A 23,694-nucleotide genomic window follows, 5' to 3' on the forward strand; every position below is an offset into this window, starting at 1 on the left:
TTGACGAACCAGGAAGTAGGTCTCACCAGACACAGAATCTGCTGTTGCCTTCATTTCGGACTTCCCAGCCTCCAGGACTATGAGAAATACGTGTTTGTTGTTTAAGCACCCAGTCTATGGTGTTTTGTTACGGCAGCCCAAACTGACTAGGACAGGGATTTGTGCACATGTTAGAAAATTGATGTCCCCTAGTCAGGGACTGTCTGTATTTTAGGTAGAGTAGGAAGAAGTAGGGTCAAAACAAAAGATGGAAGATTGGAATAAAATGAGAAAACACTTTATTCTTAGATTTGAAAATACCAGATTGGTTTGTCAAAGGGTGCGTGTGTGTGTGTGTGTGTGTGTGTAGCATGTCCTAAAAGTCTTTATGCAGTTTAAGCTTCACTAACTTCAGAAAAATAAGTGCTACAGACTTATCCTCAAGATCGCGTGAAAGTTTAATTATTTACATTTATTTTATAGTAACTTTAGTTTTGTGAATGTTGAACAATGAATTCTTCATTTTAATTATTTGAGTCAGCCCCTCTGACTGAAGATGGTAACGGCTGACTGCAACAAAAAGCAAAATTCCCTATTCAACATTCACAAAACTGGATAAAAGAACTTTTAAGTTCTTTAGAACTGGGTTTGCGTAGTGAAAAGATTCTATAGGAAAGATGGATTTAAGGACATATATGATCCTGAGTATAAATGTGTGGGTACAAGCAAAACTTCCAGACAGTATTTCAGACACTTAAGGCAGTGGAATTGGTGAGACCCAAGTCAAGTTTCTATCAAACAGTAGAGGGGACCCAGGTAGTATCTGGGTTACCGATGGGACAAGCAGAAAATTTCATTACTGTAAATATATGAAACCATGAAAGGATGGAGTTGGAAAATAGGATGGCAGGGTAGGGCAGAGGGACCTGGAAGGCCCAGCAGGGGCGGAAGGGGTTGCTGGACTGGTGGGTGGGGGAGGGGCCGTGGACACACCCTCTCCATGTTGTCCCCTCCCCCACACTCAGAAACCCTTTGTGACTCTCCAGTGCTCTGTGATGCAGGCCTGGGACTGCTCAATAAATTCAGTAACTTCAAGCAGCCTTGTGATTCAGAAAACGGAATTCAGAAAATGGAACGCTCTCTCATTTTTGAACAGCTTACTGACCCATGTCCGAGCTGTGACTCAACATCCTTGGATATTGACCAAAACCTCGTCGTCCTGTGCGGGTTGGGGTTGCTTCTTCTGTTCCTGTGGTACCTGGTGTGCTTGCCATTTTCATCTATCTTTAGTAAAACCAAAGACATCCGAAAGGTAAGCATCCCTGGGTGAGCCCCCAACGGAGATTCTTTATTGTTGTTTCCATTTCTATTCCCACATTTTGTGTGTGTGTGTGTGCATTTTTTTTTATTAGTTTCTGCTTTATAACAAAGTGAATCAGTCATACATATACATCTGTTCCCACATCCCTTCCCTCAAGCATCTCCCTCCCTCCCACCCTCTCCATCCCACCCCTCCAGGCGGTCACAAAGCACCGACCTGGTCTCCCTGTGCTCTGCGGCTGCTTCCAGTGGAAGCCCATGTCCCATCTGAGTGTTTGGAGGACTCCAGGATAAAATCCCAAACAGTAATTCTGTGGCCCTGGGTTGGGTTATTTAGAGAGTTTGGGATCTCTGCAGGAGAACAGAGTTCCCCATTGCTTGATCATGCCTCACATTCTCATGTCAGGCATCACTCGACAAAGCCTTCCTTTGTGCTGGGCTGATCAGAGCAGCAATGCTGAGCCTCTGACCATAGGCTGGAGCCTGAGCTCCAGGATACAGGGTCCTATCTGAGGGACATGGACGTAACTGTTGGCCTCAGATGCTAGGCCCTCCTTGGGCAGATGACTTCTGACTGAGAATATCAAGTGTGGACCTCATAGTCGAAAGTCCTTCTTTGAGTTTGTCAAAGAAGAAAAAAATGGAAAGCATTTTAAACCTTTAAAATTGATAAAAAGAAGGAACATAAAGTTCTGTTAATTAAAAGAGAGTCATATTATTCATGGATAATGAAAATCTGAGTTTCCTAGAGAAGAGTGAGAGAAATGAGCCCCAGCCCTTCATTCTTTTCTTTTGTTCTCAGCATCAGGGCAGAGCCAAGAGGAGAAGGAAAGGTGGAACACCAAAAGGTAAGGTTCTGCCTATCCCACCTGAACTCTCCAAGGGTGACCCTTCCTGCCTTTTCCAGGAGATCCAAGGTCCCTGATCTCTGAGGATGTCAACTGCTAGGTACAGTTTCTCTCAGAGACCAGAGTTCTCAGAGGAGAGGCTTGTGGGAAGGCAGTCAGAGCCTGAGACACTTCTCAGATTCCCTGCTCTGCTCATCGCTGGGCATGAAGCAGTGATGGACCTGGGCAATGGGTGTTTCCCAACAGGTGGCCAGGTGAGATGTCAAGAGTCAGAACTTCTGTGTCCTGACTTTGTAAAAGTCCTTTGACTTCCTGGATGATCAGATCCCTCTCTAAGGCAACACTGATCTCTGGGCTTCACATGGTGGTTTTGAGCATCACATGAGATAAAATGCATGTGAAAGTACTTTACAAGAAGCAACATACACATGTTAATATCATTGACCATTTGACCTCATCTACTAATTCTTGGGTCTTTCAGAGTCTAATATCCCAAGGGTTTCCCATAAGGGGACTCCTTTATTATCCCTATGCTTCTACCTTCATTACATATAACCCACTCTCCTGGTTTCTCAGGTTGGAGATGTCACCAGACAGAAACAGAGGAGAAAACGCAGCTGATTTCTATTCTGAAAAGGTGACTCTTTCCCCTTCTTTCCTGATCCCCCCTTAGCATGTTCTATGCAATTCCAGGGATTCAGTGCAACCTGCTGTAGTCATGGCAGGGGGTAGCATAGGAATGAGTATGTGATGAAGGCCTTGAGGTGAGGGCTACTGAGCATGTTGTGAACTCATGGATGTGGAGCAATGTGAAGGGGCAGCAGGCTTCCAGTGACCCCACCCCTGCCAGGCCAGCAGGTCCCCCTTTCCTTGTTCTGGTCCTGGTTGCACCTTTGTACTTCCTGTCTTCTGCAGCACCCTGGGCCGGCACAATGACACCACCCGCTTGCGTCAACTCTTATGTCCAGACCCCTTCTGTGAGGTGTGTAATAATGCAACTGCTGAGGTCAGTCGGCTGCTACTCCCAGAGGCCCTGGAAGATTCTACTTCTTCTGTGTCCCCGTTGGCTTCCACAGCTTCTGTGACTGAGTCATCGATTACTCTGTCCCCTGCCTTCTCAACAGTCCCTCCAAGGGACCTAACACCAGCCTCTCTGCTTGAGCCTACCACACTGCCCACCTCCGTTCTCTCCCCTAACCCAATGACCCCCTTAGCTGACTCTTTTTCACCCTCCCCATTGGGTCATTCTCTGGCACCAGAGCCTTTTCCTTCCTTGGATTCCAAATTCCCTGTGGACTACTCCCCACCCCAACCCCTTGCCTTTCCCCATCTCCTACCACGTGACACTCAGACAGCAGGTCCTGTTCTCCCACGAGAGGCCACTTTGTCTCCGGATACCGTTTTTTCTCTTGACCCCACCCTTTCCCAAGATATCAACCCCTTATCAGATTTGTCCCAGGCAATGAATCACCCCGATTCTTTTGCTTGTCATCATGCACCACCAGCTCTGTCTGTTTCACCACAGCCAGACTGCACTTTATCTGTCACTCAATCTAAATCAATTGCCATCTTACTGAAGCCTGTTCCTGAGAACTCACTTCCAGAAAGCCCTGGTGTAATGTTCCAGCTAGAGGAAGATGTGGGGAAAGATCTGGGACACAGCCTAGAGAATGGCCCAAAAGATCACCTGTTGAATGACCCAAAGAGCTCTTCAGGTAAGGATCTGGGGTATGACTCTGAGAAAGACCTAAACAGTCAGATGGTGAGTCTCTCAGAGAAAAATTCAAGGGTGTCAGCAAAGAGTCTAAGTCGGAGACAACTTGAAAATGTCCTAAAAGTATATTTGAGCAAGAAGTTGGAGGACATACATGAGGGTCGGCTCCCTGAGACTGTGCGTAATTCATGGCATGCTATCAAGCAAACATTGCTTCTTTCTGTGAAATCCCACACCCGAACAAAACAGAGAAGTTTGCCCTCATCAGTGGGTGAGGCCTACCCCCTGAATACCTTCCAGGACCTGACTTTTGTTGATTCCAGTCCACAACAGATGCTGGAAGCCCATATTAAAAGGTTTCATATGAGGATGTTGTGGGCCCTTCCCCGCAAGGTCCTTGAATCCATCCAGATCTTTAAATTGAAAGATGCCTCATGCCAGTCCTTGTCTCATGCCAACTTGCCCTCCTCAACCAATGTGATTTCTGAGGCAGACTCCAAATCTGGGAGCTTCAAGTCCTTGAGAGGAAGCTCTGCATCTCTCCATGGAGACAAAGTGGGAACAACAAATTCAGCCCCTGACCTGGATCATTCTCTCCCTGCCACCTCACCTGTGGGCAAAGGAGGACAGAGGGTCCTGAGACAACCACGCTCTGATGTCAACCGTGGGCTGGCAGAGGGTGTTCAGAGAATTAAGGATGCCAGACAGACTCGTCTGCCTGTCTCCCTCTGCATCACAGGGAAAGCAGGTCCTAGACACATTCAACTAGCCAACAGAGACCCCCAAAAGCTGCTTGCAAAGCAAGCTGGGGCCAGATATGAGCCGAAGCATAAGAGTGTGCGTTCCAGTGATAAAGGAGAAATGCAACGGGGCAAAAAGGTGGAGAAGTCAGAACCTGTTTCAATGCCCAGATGGTCTAGGGAGGTATTCACGGCTGAGGAGCTTGATACCCTTCAATTAAAAACTAGTGACATGTTGGCAACTAGCAAGCCAGGGAGCTCCCAAATGATAAATGTGAGTGAGAATAAAGTAGAACTACCATGACCACTGGAAGCCCCCCACCCAAATTACCAGTTCCCCAAGATCCTAAATCATTAGACCTTAAAGAACAACTGTTCAGTGAGTTGAACTTTAAACTGGAGAACAGGGAGCATAGCCAGGCTCAAGGCCAACCCACTGACACATCCCTTGCTTCAGATAACTTGACTTACGAGGCCTCACTGACTCATGCCCAGGGTGTCTCAGGTGGGGACATGGGAGCTTCCCAGGTGCTGCATGTCCATTTGGAGGACAGAGGAATCAGGATGGAGCAGCAGCAGGAACCTTGGGTCCCTAAGCATGCCTTAAGGAGGTGCCAGGATAAGAATTTCCCACCAACTGCAAAGAGAGTGAGCCCTCTGGAGCCCAAGGCAGAAGAGCTTGATCGAGGGGATAAAGGGTTCGGGACATCCCAACCTAGGAGGAAGAGTTTCCCTACTCAGGAGATGGTACTAGAGAAGACACTTGCGAACAAGTCTTCCCAGATCCTATCACAGAAGGGACAGCCTCTTCCTGAAGGCCATATCAGAAAAAGAACGAAGCACTTCTTGCAATGGCTTTTTTCTGGGATAAAATACAAAAGGCAAGAAGATGCCCAGGAAAAGGGCAGCCCCATATCAACTGTGCAGAACAGAGGCCTAGTTAAAAGTAGAGCTGCCTTTACTGGGACAACTGAAGCTCAGAAAATCATGACAGGCATCAGGAAGTTCCTAGATGAGAAACCGGGGTGTCAGTATGCAATGGATGTCACCTACTCTCAAGAGCCCCTTCCTTCCCCAGTGCAGTTTAGGAAAACTCAGCAAAAGGCGCAAGTGCAGGTCTGGACAGAGCCTGTCCAGGGGCATCCTTTCAACCACAGGGCTCCCTCCTGTAAACTGACAAATATCAAGTCCTGCCATCAAGAAGCTATCTTTGCTGGCCAGAGTTATCCTCCAAGTAGTACAAGACAGATCAGAGATAAGAAGAGACACCCCCAGAAAGTTGTGGCATTCAAGGACCAGCGACTGTGTCACAAACATCCCCCACCAGTGTCCCACAGGGAGCCTGTGCCCCATCCAAGCCCCACCCGCAGGCGTCAAGCTGGCCAGGCACCCACCACTGCGCTCAGCACTGCTGAAGGCCCTGTGTTCAGACATCTGTCTCTACTGTCTAGACAGAAAACACTGCCCCAGAATTTCCAGGGATGAAGACTTCCCATCCAGAAATAACTCCTTCCTTGTAGAGATGATTGATTCTCCCCAATAAATATTTATCTAATAATAGTGTATCTTTTCTGTGTACTGTGTACTGTGTTGGGGGCATGGGTTTTGGGTAACTCAGGGCTTATGTGTAAGGGAAAGGAAGGAGATAGTTCAGCTCTTACTGACTGCTTCCTTTGGCTTTGGCTAAAAGGTGACCAGTCCTCTGGAGTTCTTGCTAAGAAATAGATATTGTGCCCCTTCCACCCCCGCCACCACCCCCGCCCCACCCCAAAGCCCATTTCCTCCCTGATGAAATTTGAGGAGGTGGGCTTTGTCTTCTGCCGCTTAGCTTAGCCTTAATGAACATGTATAGCAGCCCACATATCCCCCCTCACTGAATGTTTTATATCCTTTAGAGAAGTAGGGGAGATAGGTCTTTTATACCTGAGGAGCGTTAAGTACAGGTATACTTTCTGAAAATAATGCTGAAGAAGAAGTAACAGCTTAATCATTATTTAGAACTCAGTGACCAGAGGCTCCTACAGGGGGCTGAACCCTGAATGACACTATTTGGGCGGAGGTGCTGCTCTACTGGACCCTGGGCTACTTGCCGTAGGGTCCAGGAACAGCACAGCAGCTGCTTAAGAATCTGTTATGTGGGTCATGTTAATGTATCGGGAGAGCATACTTTAAACTTGACATGGAGGTTTCCTTACTAGAAAGGCACCCTGGGGAAGTGGTTCCCTTCCCGGGATATTTTTTCAGGCTGCTCAGTTGATGACTGGTTTTTTTTTGCAGAGGAAAAACACCACTCAGCTGTCAGTGGTAGGAATGTTGACCAGGCAGCCACCTACCTCCCAGGGTAAAATACAGCTGAGAGTAAGCAAAAGATGTCTTAAAGTGAGTGGGAAAGAAAGAAAAAGTGAAGGGAAAGAATGTCCTTACTGGTGGAACAAAGTTCATGCCTCATCATTCCCATATTCTGACCCTGTCCTGCTCCCCCATTCCTCAATCTGATCCAAGCACCATGTCCTTGAGGCTGACCAGAGAACTGCACGGCACACTGATGCCTTATATCAAAAAGGCATGGGGGTGTCTTTGAGTACTAAAACAGTATCTCCAAGGATGTCATCAAGATGGCATCCCCCTCTTTGGGGAAGGTGATCATGGTGCTTTCCTTCCATCTATGCTTGATGGGAATATACAAGATATTGCCCTTAGTGTGTACAGTTCACCAATCAAGATGAAGGTGCCACCACTGATATTAATAGCCTTGGTGGAGCCGTGGTACACCTCCCCAGGATACCTGCAGCTCAGGAACCAGAGGTGAGTCCTAGACTATGCACTGGGGTTATCAGACATTTGGGGGCTTACCATGGACCTCCTTGTTTTGGACAAGGCTGCACACATACCCACCCTTACAATGAGGTCTAGAGGGAAGGCAACTCTACTTGTACCGACTGGGACTCAAAAATAGGGTGAGTATCCTAGAGAGCACCTGAGGTAGTTTTTCCAGAAAGACTTATGGATACTGGGTGTTAAAACAAAAAAACAGAAATAGATGTCCACTACAGCCTTCTCTCACTACTTTTATTTTCTTATCCAGAGTTATGACATTGATCCTACAATATCTGAAGCTTATGGTCACACAGAGAAGGCAGATTCCGTGGAGCTCCCGGGAGAGGGACAAAAGGTGGGAGGGGGCCCAGGGTGGGGAACATGAAGAGGTGAGGAGTGGTGGAGGGCTCTAACCTCCATGTGGATAGACCTATCAGTAACCCAGCTTCCCCCTTCCTACATCATCTCATTTTTACTTCCATTCCAGTGCAGTCACTGCCACACTGTAGAGCTTATTACCAGGAACACTTCTGCCATCTGGAATAATACAGTCTGACATTCCACCCTTTGGCCTCATCCTCCATCCTCCCAGCTTACATACTACTTGTTAATTTTTCAACTTTAGGTCGTTTTTCCACTTACTCTTCCTCTATCCACCAGCTCTTGTTTTCTTTTTCGCTCTCTCCAAGGTAGGCTTGGTGGTCTATCAGGTAAGCAACATTTAAAAAGCTCCACTACAAATAGGTCCCATCCAATCACCTTTAATCCTTCCCGTCTGGCAAAATCCCCTATCTCTGCCTTTTCCAGAAATACCTTCCCATAAGTAGCTGATGACTATTGGATTAAATCTCACAATCAAGTCTACTGATGCCATGATAAATTCAGCCCTCATGCTACCTGGAAATAATGCAGCCATTCCACAAATTCTTATTCCATGCTTACTAACATGTGAACAAAACAAATGGAACTTAGGTCACTGTTTCCTTAGTCCATTTTCTCTCCAGTGCTACTCAAATCTATTTCAAATCTCCTTCACTTTTCTCAAATTTAGGCCATCTCCACTTGCTCAGCAGATGTGCCAAACCACCATTCACAGAGGAACTAGAAGTCATGAGATGGGAAATTTTCATCAAAATCCTTAAAAAAAAAAAATTTCCCATTCCTCCTTTCCTTCTTCCTTCCTGTTATATGGAAAGAAGTTTCTTTCCCAACGTCAAAGGAATTACACTTCCTGAAATTTCCTTATTGAGAGATAGCTAAACTCTAGTCTTGATGGACTGATCACCCTGGCCAGGTATCCTTTTGCTCCCTCCCTCTCCTTATGAGTCACTCTACATCTTTTATTATTTTTAAAGCTTTTTAGTAAAAAATGTTTAAACATGCACGAAAGCAGACAGAACAATGTAACCTCCCATACACCCCTCACCCAGCTTTCACAGTTATCATTTGGCATGTGTGCTACATCCCATCTTTTACACTATGATTAAAGTGCAAAAGCCCATTTAAACACCTTGTCATCTATCTCTTAAGACATATGCTATGTGCCCATGTCAGAGCTCTCACATTTCTTTGATACTTATCACCTGTGGTACACAGTTATTCACAACAGATGTACACAGCATTGGTGACAAAAAAGCATTGTGCTTTAGAGGCTCTGGCAATCAGTTCTGCTCTGCCTTTTAGTCAACCCTAAGGAGTCATTTGAATGAATTCCTCCCTCAACCCCATATAAGAAGTAATCTTACAGGTCAAATTCAGTGCACAATATTGCTTCCCTTAATCACACAGTAACTATAACATGCAGAGAGAATAGAAGTAGTAAACTGTGCATGTTGATAAAGACTTGACATTACTATATGTGTTTTCAAATATTTACAAGAAAATATTTTTCCTGTCACATAGTTAAAATGAGCTATTGTGTTCCGAGTTAAACACAGTAGATAAAACACACTTGTTTATCTTCTCTCTTTCCCCAAATGCCATTAAAAGCAAGAGTAGATGAAAAAAAAAAGTAAGAGTAGGTGAAAAGAGGTTCAACATCTCTAGCCATCAGGGAAATGAAAACCAAAGCCACTATGATATAACACTTCACACACACAAGAATGACGAGAAACACAAAGTCAGATTAAAACAAGTGTTGGTGAGAATGCGGAGAAACTGGAACCCTGATACACTGCTTGTGGGAATGAAAAATGGTGCAGCTGTTTTGGAAAACAGTCTGGCAGCGCTTCAAAATGTTCAACATAGAATTACTATGTGACCCAGCAACTCCACTTCTAGGTATGTACTCAAGAGAAATGAAAACATATGTCCACACAAAAACTTGTAAACAAATGTTCAAAGCAGTATTATTCATAAGAGTTAAAAGGCAGAAACAACCCAAATGTCCATCAACTGATGAATGGGTAAATAAAATATGGTATATCCATGCAGTGTAATACTTTTGGCGTTAAAAAGCACTGATACATCCTACAACATGGCTGAACCTTGAAAACATGCTAAGTGAAAGAAGCCAGTCACAAATAACCACGTATGATTCCATTCATGTGAAATATTCAGAATAGGGAAGCCAAGAGAGGACAGAAAGTAGATTAATGGTTGCTTAGAGCTGGGAGATGAAGGGTGGCGGGTAATAGCTAAAGGTTACGGGGTTCTTTCTGAAGTCATGAAAATGTTTTTAAAATTGTGATGCACATATCTGTGAGTATACTAAAAATCCTGGAATTACACACTTTAAATGAGTAAATTGTACGGTATGTGAACTATATCTCAATAAAACTATTCAAACAAAGGATTTAAAAAGAATAAGTGCTTAAGGATGACTAGAAGGAGAGAGGATACAACAAAAGATGTCAACACATTTTTGGAAGATGGAAATCTGGTGGAGGAATGGTAACTGGCGAGCAGAGCAGACGAAGTGCTGGCAAACCAATTCACACCACAAAACGCCAGAAGACGGATGACCTGGTGGCACCAGATCAGAAAAGCCAGGGGTTCCATGCTGTAAACACGTTGATTTTTTTCCTTCTTTTTTTTTTTTGTATTGTGTTTAATTTAAAAACATTTGTTGGTGGGGAGGGTGTGGTGCTCTTCTTCAGCATTTTGTAAAATCCTGTTGAAATGTGCAGAGGGTCCCAGGTTTCTTGCCTGGGACAGAATGTGAGATAACTTTTGAAGCTGGCATTACACATTTCTGGGGTTTGGGTATGGTGATGGTGGTAGCTGCAAGAATCAAAGGCAGAAATCCCAAAGTTTAGGTAAAATCCAGGACAGCAGGCAATGGTCCATTTTTTAAATGTATTTATTTGAAAATAACTAAACTTGTGGAAAAGATGCATGGATGGTAAAAACTATGTACCCTTTATCCAGACTTACCTACTAACATTTTGACCCATTTGAGATCTCTCTCCTCTCTCTGTCTCTGTTTCTGTCTCCTTCCCTTCCTGCCTCCACTCTCTCTATATATGAATACACACACACACACACACACATATATGAAAAATATGCATACATTTCTGAATACTTGAAAATACATTTCATGCACCATGCACCTTCTCCTTGAATATTTCATTGTGTATTTAAGAAAAAGAAGATTCTCTTACATACAGTACAGTTAGTTTTCCCCTTCAGTAAATTTAACAATGACATAAAACTTTTAACTAATCTCCCATTCATATTCCATTTTTGTCAATTTATTGAGTAATATCCTTTGTGGCTTTTTTTCAAAACCTCCATTACAGGATTCAGAATCACAGACTGCATTTAGTTGCCATGTGTTTTTAGTCTCCTTTAATCTGGATCAGTGTTTCTCAGTCTTTCTTTTTTTATGACAAGGCCACTTTTTGAAGAATATATTTGATGTGTCATTTTTATGACCCTTTCTATCCTGGAAATTCTTTTGGTGGAGCTTATATTGCTCAGACTTTAGAGGATGTTTTTACAGTTGTGAATCCTAGGGACCTCAGGTACAGTCAGGACCAAACTTTCTATAAAAAAAAAAACAATACCAGAGATACAAAGATATGTGGAGGGGTTTTTCTGAACAGATACACCTCCTGCAGTCAAGGGAGGAAGGTATGTGAGATGGAGTGGGCTTGAAATGGACCCTCCTTTTGGGTACAGACAACAGTGGAGCTGTGGATGCAGGAGAAGACAGGTAAAGAAAGGAGCTGTCATTACTAGTATCCTCCTCATAGGGGAGGGAGAGAATTAGGTATCTGGGGTCAAGACTGATTCATCAGACTCAACGAGGGAATACAGGCAAGCAAAGTAAGGAAATGACACAGCTTAATTTCAGCAGTTTATAATCTAAATAATGAAGGCACAAGGGCTACAACTATTAAATGACTAGCATGGGGAGATGAAATAAATACATATACACATCGACAAAAATGACATCATTGTTTAAAAAGGTATGGAGATGCCAACAGGAATTTTGGTGGCAAGTAAGAAAGTAGATGGGGAAAAAAATCATAAAACTTTTCATAGAAGAAGTAACCATGAGTGTGATTCCAAAAAGCTAAAACGTATTGCTAAATATTGTGCTCATTAGAAGTTATGTTAAAGAGAAGCCCACTCCTTAAATCAGGGTGTGTTTGGTCCTTCGGGTTGTGTTCTGTAAAATAAAGAAAAAAATTTTAAATGTTTTGAGAGGGATTTTTCAGAAGAGGGAGCAAGCAGCAGGATGAGACACTGTATGGCTGGAGGAGGCTAGATTTGAGAACCTTAGGGGGCTAAATAGCCGAAGAGGGATTTCAGGAAAAAAAGAACTACTAAAGCTTTTAAGTTGTTTGCCATAGGTTCATGGGTGTGCCATGCCCTTGTTTCCCTTTTTGTCATGCTTCCTGTTCACTGGTACAGGCTACTCTGCACTCTTACACTTTTTGGTGAATGTGAATTCTTTTGAGGAGATATGGGGGCGTATATTTCTTCTGACTATGTTTCTGGCTTCATACAGGTGAAAACACATTATGTATGAGGGGAAGCTGTAGTTGAAGGCTTGGAGGTAAAAATCCCTCGGCATAGAAGAGTTTTAAATATTATGTGGGGTCCAAAGGTAGATCACCAAGCAGTAAAAGGGTCTCAGGTAATATCTGGGTAACGTGTGGTATAAATAGAAATTTTCACTAAGGTAAATATATGGTATGTAAATGTGTGGGTTGGAAGGTGGGTTAGAGGTATCTGAAGGGCCCTGGAGGGATGGATAGATCTGCTGGGTTGGATGGTGGGGGAAGGATTGTGGGTTTCTCTCTCTTGTGTTGTCCCCTCCCCCACCCTCAAGAACCTTTGGTGTTTCTGCTTAACCTCTGTAATGTGGGCCTAGAACTCTAGTCTAGAATGTGCACTTTCAATGCCCAGATGCTTGAGGCAGCAACGCACTTCTGATGATCTGGACCATCTTCTTTGTCTGAGGAGCCTTACTGCACCATGTCTGAGCTCCAGCTCAACTTCCTAGGTTTTCCCATCCTTGCCTTTGTGTATTGGGTGGGGCTCCTTCTTCTGGCACTGTGCTACCTAAGGAGGAATTCATGTTTCCCAATATTTTGGAAACAGGGAGAAATCGATCAGGTCAGCAAACCAGAGTCCCTCAAAGATATTAAATCTTTTCAAATAGATGCATTCAATGGTATCAGTTTCCCTCTAAGTACTGCTTTTTCTGCAGCTCACAAATTTTGACAAGTTGTATTTTAATTTTCATTTAGTTTAAAATATTTTTCTCTTGATATTTCTTCCTTGACCCATGTTTTAGTAGCATGTTGTTTACTCTCCAAACATTTTGGCATTTCCAGCTATTTTTCTGTAATTGATTTCTAGTTTAAGTCCATTATGGTCTGAAAATATACTTTGTATGATTTCTATTTTATATTTGTTAAGGTGTGTTTTGTGGCCCAAAATGTGGTTTATTTTGGTCAGTGCTCCATGTGTGCTTGAGAAGAATGCATATTCTGTTGTTGGATGAAGTATTCTACAAATGTCAATTAGATCAAGTTGATTGATGGTGCTGTTTAGGTCAACTATATCCTTACTGATTTTCCGCCTGCTGAATCTGTCCATTTCTCATAGAGGGGTGTTGAACTCTCCAAAAATAACAGTGGATTCACCTAATTCTCCTTGCAGTTGGACCAGTTTTTGCCTCATATTTTGACAGTCTGTTGTTAGATTCTTGTGTCTTCTTGGAGAGTTGACCCCTTTGTTGTTATGTACTGCCCCACTTTATCCCTCATAACTTTCCTTGCTCTGAAGCCTGCTTTGTCTGAAATTAATATAGTTCCTCCTGCTTTCTTTCATCAGTGTTACCATGGTACAGTTTTCTCTTTCCCTTTACTTTTAATCATCTGTGTCTTTATATTTAAAGTGGGTGTTTTGTAGACAACAAATAATTGGATCTTGGTTTATCCACTGACAGTCTGTCTTTTAATTGGTGAATTTAGAACACTTACATTTAGTGATTTTTTTATATAGTTGGATTAATATCTGCCATATCTGTAACTGTTTAGTATTTATTATGTGTATTCTTCTTTTCTTCTTCTCTTTTTCTGCCTTTTCTGATTTTAAACAAGCACTTTATATGATTCCATTTCTCTCTTCTCTTAGCATGTCAAGTATTCTTCTTTAAAAAATATTTTCATGGTTGCCCATGCATTTGTAATATACATTTACAACTAATCTAAGACCACTTTTATATAGAACATTATACCACTTCATAGGTAGTGCAGGTTCCATTATAACAGAGTTCCCAATTCCTCCCTCCTGTCCCTTGTAACACTGATGTCATTTATTTCACTTATCCATGTACTATAATCACCCCATACACTATCATTAGTATTATTAGGTCAACTGAGAATAAGAAAAATAAAAGTTTTGTTTTACCTTCATTTATTCCTTCTTTTCCCTTCCTTTATGTAGATCTGAGTTGTCCTTTTCCTTCTCCTTGAAGAACTTTTTAAACATTTATTCCAGGGCAAATCTGCTGCTGATGAGTATCTCAGTTTTTGTTTGAGAAAGTTTTTATTTCTCCTTCACTTTTGAAGGATAATTTCACTAGGCACAAAGTTCTAGGGTGATTTTTTTTTCTTGCAACACTTTAAATATTTCACTCAATTCTCTTCTTGCTTGCATGGTTTGTGATAAGCCCATAATTCTTATCCTTGTTCCTTTAGAGGTAGGATATTACTTTCTTCTGTATTCTTTCAAGATTTTATCTTTCAGCTTCCTACAGTTTTAATAAAATATGTCCAGGTATAGACTTTCTTCGTATTTACATGCTTGGTGTTCTCTGAGCTCCCACAATCTATGGTTAATCCGTCATTAATTTTGGAAAATCCTGGGCTGTTATTTCTTCAAATATTTCTTATTCTCTCTTCTCTCTTTCTTCTCCTTTTGGTATTTCAATTACATGTATATTACACATTTTGAAACTGTCTCACAGTTCTTGGATATTCTGAGTTAAAGGTTTTTTTAAAAATTCTTTTTCTCTTTGCATTTCAGTTTGCAAAGTTTCTACTGACATATTTTCAAACTCACTTACTCTTTCCCTGGCCATAGGCAATATACAGATGAGCCAATTAAAAGCATTCTTTATTTCTGTTATAGTGTTTTTGGTTTCCAACATTTCCTTTTGATTCTTTCTTAGAGTTTCCCTCTCTCTGCTTATTGCTCATCTGTTCTTGCATGTTTCTGCTTTTTCCATTAGAGCCCTTAACATGAAACGATGGTTATTTTGGATTCCATGTATGACAATTCAAAAATCTCTGTCATATCTGAATGTGGATCTGATGCTTGCTTTATCTATTCAGACTGTTTTTTCTTGCCTTTTTATCATACCTTGTAATTTCTTGTTGAAAAGCCAGACATAATGTATTGGGTAATAGGAACTGAAGTAAACAGACCTTAGTGTGAAGTTTTATGTTAATCCAGGTAGGTGTTGGTTGTGTTTAATATTTACTGTAGCTGTATATGTCAGAGACTTCAATTTCCTATAGTGTCCTTGTTTTCATCTCCCTTGGTGTCTTCAGATTCCCCTAAGTCTCCTCCTTATATAGAGCCTATGCCTTGCAGCTCTTTCGACTATGATCCTCTGTTACCATCCTGGAGCCCTGTTGAGGTGGTAGTAAGGAGCTGGGGGGGAGGGGATATGATTAAATCTGTCGTTTAGTGGTCCTGTGTCCCTGGGTTATTCACAGATGTTTCTAACTCTTTTCTCTCTTTCTTTCTTTTCACTTTTTAGAAGAGATAAGAAAGCTAGAGGGAACTGGAGTTGGATAACTTCCCTTCTCCCATGTGGGATAAGTCTCTGGTAGTCGTTTCCTCTGCGGAGTAAGCTTCTGTTATGGAGAACATTCAGGGGATATTTCAGAATGTTTTCAAAATTGTTACTTTTCTTCCCATTCCCACACTCCTCCACCAGAAACATCAGAATTTTTCATGGCTCTTCACTGTGAGAACCTGGTGGGGTTCCCATAGGCGAAACCCATGAATAGGTGGAGGCCCCCCTAAGATAATGACCCTAGGAGTTTCTCGCTCTCATGTTAGCCCATGTGCATCCTCTAGCAATTTGTCAAAGTGTCCTTTTAAGTGTTCCTATCAATTTATGGCTCCAGTGGCTTCTGCTTGAGGTAAGCTGACCTCAACTATGATTCTCTGCATTCACCCTCTATGAAGATTTTGGAGTGATTTGCCCTGTGACCTTAATTCTCTAATGCTACAAGAAAAGTCACTGACTTTCAATTGGTTCAGATTTTGCTTCTTCTAAAGACTGGAGTAATGACTCTCAAGCTCTTTAAGTGTTGGAGCTGGAACCAAAAGTTGCCTCTCAAAGAATGATTCTTTATTTTCTTGTTCCCCTGCTCACATTTCTCAGTGAGATTGGTTGGGTCAGAGAGACACCTAAGATAGGAAGTTCAAGGAGAGGATAGAACATCATAGGCCAGGCAGGGCCAGTAGTTCTGGGGGAACTAAGGCTTCCAGTTGAAGCCCATGGCCCATCTGAGTGTTTGGAGATTCCAGGATAAAATCCAAAGCATAACTTTGCAGCCCTGGGTTGGGTTATTTAGAGAGTTTCGGATCTCTGCAGGAGAACAGAGTTCTCCATTGCTTGATCATGCCTCACGTTCTCACGTCAGGCCTCACTCGACAGAGCCTTCCTTTATGCTGGGCTGATCAGAGCAGCAATGCTGAGCCTCTGAGAGCCTCTGAGCAGAGCCTGGAGCCTGAGCTCCAGGATACAGGGTCCTATCTGAGGGACATGGATGTGACTGTTGGCCTCAGATGCTAGGCCCTCCTTGGGCAGATGACTTCTGACTGAGAATATCAAGTGTGGATCTCACAGATAAAAGTCCTTCTTTGAGTTTGTCAAAGAAGAAAAAAATCGAAAGCATTTTAAACCTTTAAAATTGATAAAAGGAAGGAACATAAAGTTCTATTGGTTCCGGAAGATCCCACATACCACGGAGCAACTAAGCCCGTGTGCCGCAACTACTGAGCCTGCGCTCTAGAGCCTGTGCGCCACAACTACTGAAGGCCGCGCACCTAGAGCCCATGCTCCGCAACGAGAAGCCACCGCGATGAGAAGCCCGCACACTGCAACAAAGAGTAGCCCCCACTCTCCGCAACTAGAAAAAGCTCGCGTGCAGCAACGAAGACCCAACACAGAGCCAAAAATAATAAATAAATAAAATTTTTTTAAAAAGTAAGCAGCTATGAGCTGCTATAAACCTACTGTTTCTTTACTTGATTTAAATGAATTTAATTCTTTAAATAACTGAGCAGGTAGAGAAGTTAGACTCAGCCATTATTAGAGGTACCTTATACAAACAAAGTGGTATAAAAACCCTGTAACATGAAAGTGTTGTGGAGGTCCTTCTGGTCTTCTGAGACCGGGACACCTGTACCTTTATGTCCCATTTATAAATGTTCCTGTATAATGTTTGGGATGCTGAAATATTCGATGAGATAGATACACCATGCCTATTACATGCCTTCCCTATATCTCTCTCAACTACATCCCTCTAATGAGTTGGTGCAGCTCCAAGGCTCTATCCAGTAACAAGGTAGTGTCAGGCAGTGCTTGTTGTACTCACTGGCTTTTAATCCTCCAACTGCCTTGTAATCTCCTCCTTCACACCTTGATGCTTAGAAATGGCATATTTCCTGAGGAAGAGGTTTCTACGGAGTCCTGGATACTTGCTTGAAATGGGGACAGGAGGATGGAGGAACAGAAGGGAAGATATAGGGAAGATGAACGGACTTTTTTTTATATAAATTTTTCTGCCATAAAAACTATAGGTACCAAGCAAAGCAATCAGGGAAATTTATATTCATGCATTAATTGACCACTTACAACGATGAGTAGATAGAGAACATTAGATAGATTAAGGAAGTATCTAGGAGGTAAAATGGATAAGATTGATAATGGATAGGATATAGTGGCTGATGTGAGAGGTTGAACTCAAGGATTATTGTTAGGTGCCTGGTTTATACAACTGGGTGAATGGTGTCACTACACACTAAGACAAATGAAAATGAAGGAGGAGAGATTCGGTAGTTTAGGGAGACCATGAGTATTTAGCTTTATGTATATTTTAAATGAACAGATTTAGATGTTAAATAGGCAACTGGATTTACAGAATTCAGATTAGAGGTCTCAGGTACACAAATGTCCAAACTTTATGGAGTTGGTAACTGAAGCTGTGTGTTTCTGTGAAATCATATTATGAGTTCTAGAGTGAGGGGACATAATGGCCTAGAACTGAATTTTGAAGAATTTCAACATTTCAGGTCTGAGGAGAAGGATACGTACCTGCAAAGAAGATAGAGAATGAACTGCCGCAGAGATTAGAGGAAAACCAGAGGAGTTTTTGGGTCAAGGAAAATCAAGTCTCAAAGACAGAAGCAAATCCTACTTACAGGTCAAGTAAGTAGGAGATAAAATTTTCACATCACATCCATGGATTTGGAAATAACTTATGAAGTACCTTTTTATTGGAGTAATAAAAGATGGATTCTATTGGGAGTGGGTTGAAGCATGAGAAGGAAGTAATAAAGTGAAGGTATCAAATATAGATAAACATTTTTAAACAGCTTTATGGAGGCACAACTGATGCACAAAAATTGGCACATGTTTAATGTATACTATTTGATGAGTTTGGACATATGCATAAACCCATGAGACAATTAACACAATCAAGGTAATAGACGTATCTGTCCCCTCCAAAAGCTTGTGTCCCATTTTTTCTGTGTGTGGTAAGAACACTTAACATGAAATTGACCCTCTTAACTAATTTTAAGTGCTTAACACTATTGTTAACTACAGACACTATTTGTACAGCAGATTTCTCGAATTTATTCATTTTGTATAACTGAAAATTCATACCTGCTGAACAACAGCTCCCCATTTCTCCCTTTCCCCAGCCCCTGGCAACCAACATTCTATTCTCTGCTTCCATGAAGTCTGATTATTTTAGGTACCTCATATAAATGGAATTATGCAGTATTTGTTCTTCTGTGACTGGCTTGTTTACTTAGCTTATTGTCCTCCAGGTTCATCCCTGTTGCCACAATGGTAGAACCTCCTTCTTCTTTTAAAGTTGAAAATATTCCATTGTAAATATATACTACATGTTTTGAACCATTCATCTGTCGATGGACAGTTTGGGAAAAGCTTCTTGACATTGATCTTGGCAATGATTTATTGGCTATGACACCAAAAGCACAGACCACAGAAGCAAAAATAGACAAGTAGAACTACATCAAAATAAAAAGCTCCTGCACAGCAAAGGAAACAACCAACAGAATGGAAAGGTAACCAATGGAATGGGAGAAAATATTTGAAAATCATATATCTGGTAAGAGGTAAATATCCAAAATTTATAAGGAATTCCCACAACTAAGTAGCAAATAAACCAAATAACTCAATTAAGAAATGGGCCAAGAACTTGAATATACATTTTCCAAAGAACACATATGAATGGCCAAAATGTATATGAAAAGGTACTCAGCATCGCTAATCATCAGGGCAATGCAAATCAAAATCACAAAGAGATATCACCTCACACCTGTTAGGATGCTTAGTTTCAAAAATACAAAGGTAACAAGCACCGGAGAGAATATGGAGAAATTGGATCTCTTGTACACTGTTGGTGGGAATACAAAATGGTATATAGTCACTATGGAAAACAGTATGGAGGCTTCTCGAAAAATTAAAAATAGAACTATCATATGATTTAGAAATCCCACTTCTGAATGGATATATGTGTATATATATATGTATATATATGTGTGTGTGTGTGTGTGTGTATATATATGCATAAGAGAATTGAAATCAGGATCTCAAAAAGATTGCACTCTCATGTTCATTGAAGCATTATTCACAATTGCCAAGATATAGAAAAACATTTTCAAGAATTATTTTAAAAACTGTGCCTTTGAAGAAGAGATAGTGTGGTAATTAGTAATAGAAGTCAGGTGGAAAAAGGTGAGTTTGGTTTTGCTTTTCTTTTTTGCTTTACTCTTCTTTATTATTTTTCCCAATTTGGAAGATTTTAGAATGTTTCAAAAAGATAGTGGAAAAGATCCAGATTAGAGAAGGTATTGAACAAAATAAGGATCCTTAGAGAGTGCAAGGTGATGCAATCCAAATCAGGAGTAAGGGAATTGGGTTTAGTAGGAATAGAGCTTCTGTTCTGTTAAATTACCAAAGGAGATAAAGATGGCAGCAGATGTAGTAACTCTATTATGTTAATGAACAGGAAAGTTCTCCTAATATTTTTTCTTTTCTTTTCTGTGAATTAAAAGAGATTATCTCCTGATATTATAGCAAATGGTGGGGACATGCCATTTAAGAAGAGTGCAATAGCTGAATCACTTTGTTATACAGCAGAAACTAACACAACATTGTAAAGCAATTATACTCCAATAAAGATTTTTTTAAAAAAACAAAGAATAGTGCAGAAAGAGAGAACAAACTGTAAAGAGTGGGAAATGATGGGTCCAGATTAATGTAGCAGAATTAAAGGGCAATATTAAAGGACCTTTTAGGTTAGTGATCATGAATTTATAAAGGAAACCATCTAAACTATTATACACTTTACTTGGGAAGACTTTGAAAGCTGGAGATCAAGAAAAGAGAAAGCAATGGTTTGGGTTGATCCAGCATAACTAAAAGACACTGGAACAGGGCTAGGGACAAACACACTCTTAGATAATGGACACTGGAATGTAAGAGAGTAAGGAGAGATACAAAGGCAGTATCAGGAGAAAGCAAGGGAGTAAACAGACTTTGCGTCAAAGTACTATCATAGTGGTGGGGTATTTGAACAAGTGAACTGGAATGTGAGAAGTTATTGTAAAGGGATGGCATATTTGTGTTAATAATTTTTAAAGACTATTTCTCTTTTTCCAGCTCTGATTTTTATTTTAGAGGACTGACTCCTGAAAACTCGGTTTCCCAGGATTCACTGACAACTAGCTTCCAATTAATTTTGAGTAAAGGAAGGACTGGTGAGAGTTTGGAAGAAGGGGATAGGGGAGAACACAGAATGCCCTCTTTCTTTGAGTTGTACGTACAACTGAGGCTTCGTCTCCCTCATGCGTCCAATTCCTGCTCAAGGACTTCTCCCTCCATGTTCCCAGCACCCACCAGCAGTCTCTACATTCATTACCGTTCTGCTTAGGGGATTCAGTCTTTCCAAACTCTAGGTTGCCTTCCTATTTCATTTGACTCCAGCTTTTATAACTTTTGAAACAAGCTCCTTTTATTAAAATCTACTTTCTAAACTTCCTGAAGCAGATTTCCTGTCCTGCATGAGTAATCCCAGGAAAAAGATGCTCAAGATGGGACTCTGGAATAAGGTTTTGAGCTTGAATGTAGTAGTGACTCCACTGCCAATGCAAAGACAAGTGTTTCTTCCGAGTAGTGGAAGCAATAAATAAATTACCAGCAATATTTGCTTTGAACATATTGCCAGTTGAAGACAATACTTTTACATGTCAAGCAGCAGCTGATTTTGTCTATTACAGCAGTAGTAACTACAAGCTCCACGGGGACCATTAGCTGCTTCTTATAGCACCAGAGAGCTTACAAAATGAAAATGTTTACACTTAATGTTAAAAGGCGTTAGGTGTTTAAACTCTCAGATCCAGGCATGGGAAGACACAGAGAGCCACACTGAGGGCCTTAAAATTTTCTCATGTCTTATAGCCACACAGCAGACATGGCTGAGGATCAAGTTTCAAATCTAAAAGTGTGAGTTGCAGAATTAAAATCCAAGTTCAACGTACATCTGTGCTAAGTCTCACAGATTAATATCAGGACATTGATCAGGAAGAGCTGGGTATTAAGATAAGGATATATTGAGTATTTAGGATAAGTGCAGGTAGGCAGACACAGATTAATATGAAAATTTTTAACCCAAATCTTCCTGTGGTTTCCTCGCCAAAGGAAGCCACCCTTCTTCCTCCCCATTTGAGGAAACTAACCTTCCCTTACTTAACATATCTCTAAAGACCTCATCTAAATAGGTTAGTTTTCAAGGAAATTTCTACTTTTCTCAAGACCCATCCACATCAGCACTTACTGCATCCTAATAACTACAGTCAGATTCCACCAGGCCCCAGGAGGCAAGTATAATGTCCACCCTGGTAGGAGTTAGCATATACATCAAAAGAAATGCTATATCCTGCTAATGTGTATCAGCAGAAACCTGTAGAATGTGTGTGTGGCATATGGTTTTTTGGGTTTTTTTGTTTGTTGTTTTGCAGTACCCGGGGCTCTCACTGTTGTGGCCTCTCCCGTTGCGGAGCACAGGCTCCGGACACGCAGGCTCAGTGGCCATGGCTCACGGGCCCAGCCACTCCGTGGCATGTGGGATCCTCCTGGACCGGGGCACGAACCCGTGTCCCCTGCATCGGCAGGTGGACTCTCAACCACTGTGCCACCAGGGAAGCCCTGGTTTATGTTTTATAAGTGCTAGACTGAGAAAGATGCAATATAAAGTTGGAAGGGGTTGAATTTATTATAAAGAACTTACCTGAGATTCAAAGTATTAGCTCTAGCTGATGGAATTGGCTCTAATCGTTGGCTTGTTTGGCTGACTGAAACATAGATTCAATAGTCAGCAACATTCAAAGAGGGCAAGATGCCATAATTTATCTGACAGAATGTAGACAAAGGAATCCATGTACTTAAAATGAGAATGTTGGAGTGGATTAAGTATGTGAAACCCACTCAACTATCCCACAGTTATGCCCCCACAGAGGTCATCGATAACATTCTTCTTCAAGACATTAAGACATTCATTGATGAGAGAAATACAAGCATCCTTGAAAACCTCTGTGGGATCTGTCTTCTGTGGGCTAAAGATGACAATGCGGGATAGCACCAATGAAATGGCCCCCGTGCTTTTAACAGGAATATGGGGTTACAGAGTAGCAGAGGTTAAGTGGTAGCATTTAATATGAGAAACAAGGTGAGTGCAATTATCATAAAGGTCAGCAGGGCAGAGTGGCAGTAGTTTGACCCAAAGTGACTTCCAGCAGTAACAGATTAATCACATTTACACTGGGAATTACATTGATGAGCAGGCTTGAACTGTATAAATGAAAATAAAATTCAAGCACAATGAGCAGAAACCTGCATTGATTTTCCAGGAGTGAAAATTACAGCCTCGCCCAGACCTAAACCAGAGATCAGGTGGCTACAACAGCTTCAGAAACTTTGCTGCAACACTGTCAAAAGTATAGAGTGTGATTTTTTTTTCTCCGGGTCTACCTCAAAGGGGTTTACAATTTTCCAGGGGGAATGTTTAGAAAGAAAAGTGGAAAACTCAGAATTTTTCAGAGATTATTAAGATAAATTTACACACCTGAGGTTCCAAAACATCACTGTTGTCTTCAGGTCATAATAGGGCTTATGGAAGCCATGTGATAATTGGAATTTTGACACAAGTTCACCTCACTAGAAATCCTGTGCAGTGACCTACACTATATTTCCCCATATCTGAATGTATTTTTGGAGTACACATACTTGGAAAATGACAGAACTCTCAAACAACGTAAGTGCTATTAAGAACGGCTACTGCCTGACATCCATTAGGATAGCTATTATTAAAAACAATAATAAATAACAAGTATTGGCATGGATGTGTAGAAATCTGAACCCTTCTCCATTGCAGTTCCTCAAAAAATTAAACAGAATTACCATACGATCTACCTATTCTACTTCAGAGTATATATCCAAAGGAATTAAAAGCAGGGACTTGAACAGATGTTTGTAATTTCA

At 41.5% G+C, this 23,694-nt stretch overlaps 1 long non-coding RNA gene across 6 annotated transcripts in view; it reads right to left on the reverse strand.

The window, feature by feature from the left end:
* The window catches only part of LOC308611361, a 175,335-nt gene that overhangs the window by 74,928 nt on the left and 76,713 nt on the right, over nt 1–23,694 (reverse strand). The window contains exon 3 of one of the 6 annotated variants that reach the window (XR_014014871.1): nt 11,844–12,033. The exons of the other annotated variants lie outside the window; for them this stretch is intronic. This is a non-coding gene — a long non-coding RNA (uncharacterized lncRNA). Of the gene's footprint in view, nt 1–11,843; nt 12,034–23,694 lie in introns of those variants that run through there. 6 annotated transcript variants of the gene reach the window in all.

This window comes from Mesoplodon bidens (genome assembly GCF_964165515.1).
Source record: "Mesoplodon bidens genome assembly, contig: HAP1_SCAFFOLD_72, whole genome shotgun sequence".
Classification (NCBI taxonomy): Eukaryota; Metazoa; Chordata; class Mammalia; order Artiodactyla; family Ziphiidae; genus Mesoplodon; species Mesoplodon bidens.